Here is an 8,752-nt window from a genome sequence, read left to right on the forward strand (position 1 = left end):
TGACCAGTGCACTATTTTATATTTACATCAGGGGCGTGTCCTCTCTTCAGAGGCTGCCATGTTTTTTTACAGTAGCCTAAACTGGACAAGCTAATCACCTTTTGAGTTCTTATGACAACTGAAGGTTGCCACAGGTTCTCTTTCATGTTTGGAAGAGGAGGGTGAGGGGAGGGTTGCTCAGCTGCAACATGAAACTTCACCACTAAATTATACACACTGAACCTTTAAGGATCATTGACCATTGTATTTAAACCTCATCTAAATGACTTCTGTGGGTAGAAGATGCAGAAGGAATTTTCTATACTGGAGCGACAGAGAATTTGCTTTAGCTGGATATTTTACAACTTTTAGAAGTCGAATTTAAGGTTTCACGTCCTACCATATGTTAGCAGAAAGAACAACCTCTGGGGTTTGAGTTTTGATTTAGAATAATGTTGAATCTCTACTTAATTACCAGGGTAAATGTTCAAATGTAATGAAAAGGTTGTGATCAAGCTGAAATATTGAAAAATGCAGAATATAAGGATATAAGGAATAAGGATCAACATGTTCTTAATGATTAAGATGCTAAATAGGATGCAAAAGCAATTTGCTACAATAAGAATGATTAGTCAGATTTGTCAGACATCTACACCAAGCTTTGATCTTGGGCTTCCGCTACTCTCACTTAGACCTTTGCTCAAAACATAACCACAAACATACAATGATTGAAATCAAAACAATGTTCAAGCTACATGTTGTGAGTTACAAGTCATAAAGTTCATACATTGAAATCTGATTATCTTGTGGTTTATTTAAGCTCATTTGTATTTTTGCGTGTCACTGTGTTAGTCACACCAGCAGCATATTTGCATGTGGCACCAGGTTTGCATATCTTCCTCAACGACTTCCTTCCTGAAAATGAAGAAAAGTGAAAAAGAGAGAAGTTGTAGTTGTGTTGCCGCAGAAAATGTTAAGGTATGATGAGTTCAACAGGATTTCTTGTCTCCTCTATATGTGTGAGATTCATTTTGTTCTGAACCAGCATTGATATCGGCTGATCACATGGTCCAGGTTGTTTTTGTTCTATGATCAGATGAAACTTTTACTGATAAAACTGCAACACCGTTTACCCCTGAAACTCCAAACGTTAACCCATCCATCGGCATAGTGCTGAGTAGACAAAGAGTGAATTTTAATTATTTGTTGAACTATCATTTAAGTCAAAAGGTCTTATATTAATAGGTTTTAAGGGTCTACCCTGTTTGCAATGTGGTTTAAGTTTGTGTTAAACTTAAAAAATGAGAAAGTAACACTTTTCTACAACTGCATTTTCTGTTATCAACACTGGCTAAGGACCTGTTTGAATGTTTACATTGACTTGACCTCTGTCCAGCCAAGGCCAACCATACTTACAGTCACCATAATATCACCATATACACACTGTAGGACTTAAATAGTCATAGTGAACATTTATCACTTTAAATTTGTGTCATCTCTACATTGTTGGAGCTTCTTCATTTACCATCTGTTGATCAATGTTAAAATCCATAGCTGTTTTAGGGAATTTGCACAAAGCAGTTAAAGACTTCATTCTATCATTGATTAATAATTCAATTTTATATATAATTCTAACTTCATCGGTTTATAATGTAAATATCACAATACATCATTAAATGTTACAAAACTAATAAAAGGTAATCAAAGAAAAGTTTTCTTCCACATCTTCAGTCTGTGGTCACATCCCTCCATCACTATAAGACTGATAGACAGTTGCAGGTTGGACTCTAACGCCATCTTGCGGCTTAAAGAAGAAGTGTTTAATTTTCAGCATCCACAGGTTAAATGAGTCGATCAGCTGCAGTGCGGACAGACAGACAGACAGACAGAATGATAGACAGAGTGATAGACAGACAGAAAGCCGTAGAGACAGACAGACAGACAGACAGACAGATAGATAGATAGATAGAGAAACATAGATAGATAGATAGATAACAACTTTATTGCAAGGGGGAAATTGGTAATGTTACAGTAGCAGAAACTCACAGAAACTCACATAAGTAGCAGTACTTGGGTGAAGGAACACAAAGAAGTAGAAATATACAACAATATATATAGAATAAATATAAATTTGATTAAACCGGTAGGTACAGTGTAAAGAAATATAGTATGTGTCATTATAATTATATAATATATATTAATATGTACATTGAAAGGATTGCACAAAACCATTTATATTGCACAGAATTATTTTACAAATTCATATATTACAGTGAATATTGCACAGTTGAGAATGTTAAAGGGACAGTCCATAGTGGGGTTGCGTGTACATTTACTTGGAGCAGAGCTTGTTATACAGTCTTACTGCTGCAGGAAGATAGACAGACAGACAGATATATAGATAGATAGGTAGATAGATAGACAGATAGACAGATAGATAGATAGATTGATAGATAGATAGATAGATAGATAGATAGATAGATAGATAGATAGATAGATAGATAGATAGATAGATAGATAGATAGATAGATAGATAGATAGATAGATAGATAGATAGATAGATAGATAGATAGATAGATAGATAGATAGATAGATAGATAGATAGATAGATAGATTACTTTATTCATCCCCGAAGGGAAATTCAGTTGTCATAGCAGCCGGTACATTTGAATACAATAAAATACAATACAATAGAATAAAATAAAAAATATTGAGGTAGAAAGAATAAAAAAACAGAAACACAAGATAAATAGGTAGATAAGGTGCAGTGGAAGGTGATGGTAATAGTACTGATGATAAGCTGGTAATGTTATTGTTAGACAGTATATAAAAATAGAACAGTATATATAGTATATAATATAACATAATATATATTTATATATGATAGTAATTATACCAATATAATAGGAGTATATAGTAATAATGGCAGCAACAGTATATATAATAATAATAGTAAAAATATAGTAAATATAATAATAATAACATGTACACATGTATAAATATGTGTATATACACTTATATATATAAATAATATACAAAGAGTATGATATAATATGATATGAAATATAGTAGAGGTATAAATATAAGTATACAATAGATAATATAATATACCATGAGTGTAAGAATATATAGACAGAGTGTGCAAAAGACAATATTATTGTATAAAATGATATAAAGTATCAATATGGTTTATATGAACACATATCACATATGAGTAAGTGTTCCAGTATATGGAGCGCAGTGTTGTACAGGGTACACAGTGCAAGGAGCCAGGTATATTTAGTGCAGCTCTGTGATGGTGGCTCTGACAGAAGTAGATGAGTTGTACAGTCTTATTGCGGTTGGGAGGAACGATTTCCTGTATCAATAGATAGATAGATGAACTGCTGACACTTTAGTGGCTGAATTCTATAAGAAGAAAAAAATAAATATTTTAACTTGGTGCGTTTAAAAGAGTAAAAACTGGAGTGATCGTGATCCATTAAAAACAAAGCATGGTTATATTTATTTAGTCTTCATGTCAGTGTTTCTTTCACAGTAGCAACTGGTTGCAGTAGTTCACTGTGCTTCCACATGGTGGCAGCCCAGTGACATCAATAGATGTCACAAACTTGTTGCACCGAGGAAATGCAAATCATAGCATGGCTGCAGAGCCGACCACACTTTATCATGATATACTTTAATGGAGTTAATTATCTAATTAAATCTCATATTTATGCATCTATGCATCCGTTACATTTATTACTTTAAGTGCGGTTTAAAACTGAAGCGTGCTACTCATCTACACATCAGAGCAGCCATGCAGACCGGCTCTTTAAAGATTGTGTTGGATAAGAGTTCAGATTTGTAGGTGACTGCAGAGAACACCACACATTCACATCAGGAGAACTTCAGCTAACTGTGTAGATACATGATGTGGTGTATTCGAGTATGTTCAGATGGAATCAAATGAAAAAGTCTTATTTTATTTCAAATTGAAAGTAAAGCTCAATAAATAACAGGCTAAACAGAAAATGAGAATTATATTTATTTATCAGTGCGTGATGACTTTCTTTCTTTTTCTCCTCATTGTAGGTGTTTTTGATGTGTCTGTAATATCACGTAAGGTGTTTATGAGTCTTTATGGCTAAAATAATCTTTTTCGATTCATGAATTTAAATCCATTGCTACAACTGCTGGTTCTGTGTCTCTCCCCCTGAGTGAAGTTTACAGTAGCTGCTGAGTTTGGTGGACATTTCTTCACTGGTTCTGCCCCGTGTGTCTCCTTCGTAGTTCTGAATTCAAACTGACAGCCCCTGTGGAGGAGCTGGGAGACTTCCCCAGCCATCTGTCTTGGAGCAGCCCCCCTTCAACACCCCCTTCCCTCCCTCCACGCATCCCTCATTCCCACACTGGGCCTTTGTCAGCAGTTCCTGTTCCTGGACTAGGCGTGGCGTGTGCAGAGGCTGGGGCGACCGTGGGTGCTTTCAGAGGCACCTGCAGATGGGACAAAGGGCCAAGGGTGCTGGGGCTGAAGACAGATTGATGCTTTGTGCACTGGGGCTGGAGAGAGGGAGAGAGGGAGAGAGAGATAGAGGGAGAGAGTGGGAGAGAGAGGGTGGTGGGGGATAGTTAGCTGAGAAGTTTTCAGGGAGAGGATTTTCGGGGGAACAGGGGTGGGTTGGAGGGTGAAGGGGGGGAGGTCTGTCACTCCAGTCTGTGTGAGTCCAAGCTTTGGAGGACCCGGAGAGATTGACAGCTTTTGTGGACTGAACCTCCGCACAATGGTTGTGCTTTAATGGGCAGTAAAGCTAGAGTAGAGCTTTGGGGAAGGTTTGGAAGGGGAGGTGGTGCACGGCGGTGGTTGCGATGGTGGCGGTGCGGGGAGGCTCAGGGATGGGGGGCCAAAGGCTTTACTGCTTTGCTTGGTGGGGACCAATTCATGGGTATTCAGTGCGAGGCTCGTTATTCACTGAATGCATCCAGTGGAGGAATGCAGCAGCATCAATTAGAATGTGTTAGCAGATAGCAATGCAGGGAAGAAAAACCTTTCTCTCCCTTTTGCGAACAGGACAACACAGTCCCACTATAGGAGGTGTCAGAGCCACAATGCCTTTTTTGTGGGTCTCTCTCCATTACATTACCAGTGCAATATGTAAGGTGGGGACTCTTTTGATTTAAATTAAGTGGAAAAAACACTAAATCCTATTTTTATTCAGCAGGGATAATGGTGTTATACTCTATAAAGGTCTTTAACTACTTATCTGTGGCTTAAAATCTTCCCCAGCTCCCTTTTCACTCTACCTCAGTGTCTTACTCTCATTGGGGGCATTATATTTATTCAATGGCGGAGGGTCAAAGACAGACTGTTAGACGGAGTTGCTTGTAGCCTTAACTGCCGCATCACTTCTAATTGTGTATCAGTGGGTCAGTGGTTTGTTGTGTTGTCCCCCCGCAAAGAAAGGACGAGCGGATATGAATTTAAACAGTATCTTGTTCCACATTGTTTGGAGTGGGCTCAGGCCACCACTTCAGACTCAGACGGCCTTTTAGAAAAAGAGGGTTTTTTTCCTATAACTTTCAAGACAGTGATATAAAAGAAGAGGAAGCCGAGGGAAACACTTTGATGGTGATCACATGTCGGGGTTGACACACCATTCTATTTTTTGAATGTAGAGAGGCCAGCCGCACATGCCCTTCGAACTAATTAGGTTGTGCTTAATTGAAAAGCTTTTCAGGTTGAACACAGCAAACGCAGACTGTATTTGAAAACAATGAAAATAGCTCACGTTTTAAATCAGTCGTGTCCCTCAGTATTTTCTTTTTGTTTTCACTAAAACATTCCTTCTAAATATCCAATACTAATTCATCCATTTCCAATTCATGCTACTTGGGTTAAATTTAGAAAACAGGATTCACGGGGAGGAAGCGGGGAGGGGGGGGGGGGGATGCTCTGCACTGACTAACTTTAAAAAAACTGTTTTTTTAAGTTTTCCCTCCATGCACTCAGCATCCATTTTATCTCCAATTTCCTTGCTTTTAACACAAGATGATACAGATGGCTTGTGTGCTGAAATGGAATTGGGAATTTTTTGTTCTCCGTAGGTTTAATGGGAACTAACTGGCAGGAACCTCTTGTAGAAAGGTGTGGATTTCAATATGAGCAATTATGCTTCATTTGAAGCCAAATGAGCCAAATTTGCATCCTCTGAAAAGGCAACCAGGGCTAAACTGTATGAAAAGTGCAGTAAATTGGGGCAAACATCGCAACGTGCAGAAATGCATCTCCGCTGTAATTGTGTAATTGTAGAAGAGCTCTAAATGCACATCCCAATTAAACTTGCTTCTTCTGCAAGGCAAAGAATTGGCAGGTTATTATGCAGGAAAGTATCAGCACATTTAAATAGCTGCCTCCTTCATGGGTGGGGATGGAGGATGGGATCATTTGCAGCAAAATGGAATATCTGATCAAATATGGACAGATGTCTTCATACATGTGGAGCGGCTGTGAATTGGATGGGAAGAGGCTAGATGGATGGATGGCCTCCTCTAAGAGATAGAGCTTCCTGCCCTGAGTGCTGAGAGGGCACAAGAGGAAGAGGGTGAGAGAGGGGGAAGGTTAGGCTCTCAGTGGGGGGAGACATTTCCCTGAAACACCAGTTGATGGGTTTCTCCCACAAAGGTTGGAGTGACGCAGTCTGCACTGCTGCAGAACAGCCTGGTCTCTGTCTGGATTAGGCCCTGCAGCGCACAAAGGAGAGCTCAAGTAAACGGTTCATGAATGTTGATTAATTGATGCCATTTTTTGCAGTGTGCCATGGAGATTTAGAGGGTAGGGGTGCAGGAGGGTGGTTGTGTCTGAGCAGGGAGAACTGCGATCCGACGCTGGAAATGTTTTTTTTTGTGAGTTTATTCTTCCGTTATGCAAATCTGAAATGGTTGCTATAGATCAGAAAACGTGGCACAGGTTTGATTCATAACTTCGGTGCCGATTGCTCAGTCTCCCTGACTTCAAGGAGCTCAACAGTTTGCCAGTAAAAAGTTCCAAGAGCTCAATCAAGCTGGCACGCTGTGACTGTCTTTGGTCGTGGTGTGCTTTGACTCCCGATGGTGTTGTCAGATGTTCCCAGCTGGCACAGCGAGCAGCTCAGGTGGCAGGGGCAGCGAGAAGGTTCCCACGATGGGGTTTTAGGGGTACAGGTGTCCTGGGAGAATGAGGGTGGCCTGGTGCAAGGAGGGGCGAAGCACTGGCCCGTAGCCCACCTCAATGGAGGGATCCCAGGGGCCAACTCAATAGCCAGGGTTCCACTTGATGGAGAGAGAAAAGAGCGTTTCAGCAGGAAAGATCTGGTTGTGGGAGACCTCTTTCAGGACTAGCTGTTTGTCTGAAGGCTGTCACAGCAGATGAGTACTCAGCAAACAGCGTGAACAAGGATTTGAACCAGAAACCAACAGAGCCTTGACAATATTGTGATTGGGCCTTGTCTCTTTAGAGGGGGCTGAAAGCCGAATTGAGAGCGGTAACAAGTGCACATTCAGAGCGGGACGGGGATGCCTTTGGGTTGTGTTTTATGGTTTTGACGCTTGCATGTGGTGGATAAAGCAAAATCATGTTAATCTCCCTTTTCTCTCATCCAGAAGCAGAATGGGGGTGAACCTGGGCACTTTAATGGTCCGACCGGACTCGTACAAAGTCATTGTTCGGACTTGTAAAGTCAGATGTGAATGAGACCTCTGTGTTTCTTGGCCCAAAGAAGAAGACAAGTTGAAGCCTTCTTTAAAAAGTAAATAAAAGAACCACAACAAACAGTTGCATTGAGTTTATTTATGTCACTTCCACTTTTTCTTCAATGCACCGCCTGTTATCAAAGGAGCCTAATAATGAGCCTTGTAGATGATGCTAGAGATTATTCAGTTCAGCAGTTACGCCTCTTTCAGTGTCCCTGCTGCAGCTACAATGTTAGAACACAAAGTACTGATCAGTAGTTTAGAAAAACAATGCCACGTATCTTTTTCACATGGTTGACTCTCTTACGTGCACATATCGTCACATGACTTCGATTCAGTCCGACCTGCTTGATAACATATTGCACGCATGGAATCACGTATTACTCACATGCCTACTTTTCACCTTTTGACTCACACACATGCAACTCTGCTTTGTCACCTGGTTACTGCCCAGAAACAGGATTAGAAGACAAGCCACAGCTCATTCCTGTGACGAACAGGAGAGGAGCAGGGAGCGTCACTAACACCGCACACATGCACGCACTATAATTACGTCTGCTGACAAAAATAGCTTCACATTTTGCGTTGATATAATTTAAAACAATAAAGAGACAGTTAGGAATTATAGTGCGTTTTTTGTTTATCAGATTCTGCTTTGTCAGTGTTATATCTGTCTGAACAGCCACCGACAAAAAGCAGAATGTGAATCAGAATCAGGGAAATCAGATTACACATAAAACAAACCGATTATATGCTTCAGATTTGTTTCCTCACTGACTTTGTATACATTTATCGACCTATTTATCCATTTGATGGCGAGTGAGCGGGGCACACAAAGAGCAATGTTGTCTTTTGGGGGAGTTGGGCGAACTTTGAAGGTTTCTGAAGAGAGAGGCTTGTGATGGAATGGGCCGGGAAGGACTGTGACTTCTCCATTGAGAGTGGAGGGGCACGCTGGATTAGCTTGATTTGCCTGTGAATGGGCGCCGTCCATTATTCTTGTTAGGGAGCTGTCACATCGAATTGAGAAAGTGAAAACCTCCTTTTATCAACCTTTTCCAAGTGA

This window comes from Platichthys flesus, chromosome 8, assembly GCF_949316205.1.
Source record: "Platichthys flesus chromosome 8, fPlaFle2.1, whole genome shotgun sequence".
In the NCBI taxonomy this organism is placed as follows: domain Eukaryota; kingdom Metazoa; phylum Chordata; class Actinopteri; order Pleuronectiformes; family Pleuronectidae; genus Platichthys; species Platichthys flesus.